A 415-nucleotide genomic window follows, 5' to 3' on the forward strand; every position below is an offset into this window, starting at 1 on the left:
GCTGATCATTCGAAATCTTCACCAGCGTTAATGAATTTCATCAATATCGGAATATTAGATCAAAACCTCGTATAAATAAATCAAGAAAAAAAATATATCTTCCCCCCCTCCCCCCACCCCTCTCTCGGCCGTAGGGCTATGCGTGTGTAAAGACAGTTAAACTAAACTGTCCATTTACAAGCTGCTTTTAGTTGCTATTACCTTGACCATGCGATGGAATCACAGCGTCCACGGCAAGAGACTCCTTGTTCACACTCACCGTTATTAATGTTGTGAACACCTGACAGCAAGATACCCTTGTGTGGCCTGCAGTTGCTAGCCTTCTTTGTGCATGGGAAGCGGAGAGGCAGCGCAGGACGTGGGAGCGGGCGGGTGTGTTTCGGGGGTTGGCGTAGGGGGGGGGGAACTATTTTAA

The 415-nt window shown here is 47.7% G+C and overlaps 1 protein-coding gene across 1 annotated transcript in view; it reads left to right on the forward strand.

Moving 5' to 3' along the window:
• LOC119593157 overlaps positions 1-415 on the forward strand; it is a gene marked incomplete in the record, with an annotated part of 106179 nt that overhangs the window by 24142 nt on the left and 81622 nt on the right.

The sequence above is a fragment of the Penaeus monodon genome, chromosome 31 (assembly GCF_015228065.2).
Source record: "Penaeus monodon isolate SGIC_2016 chromosome 31, NSTDA_Pmon_1, whole genome shotgun sequence".
Lineage (NCBI taxonomy): Eukaryota > Metazoa > Arthropoda > Malacostraca > Decapoda > Penaeidae > Penaeus > Penaeus monodon.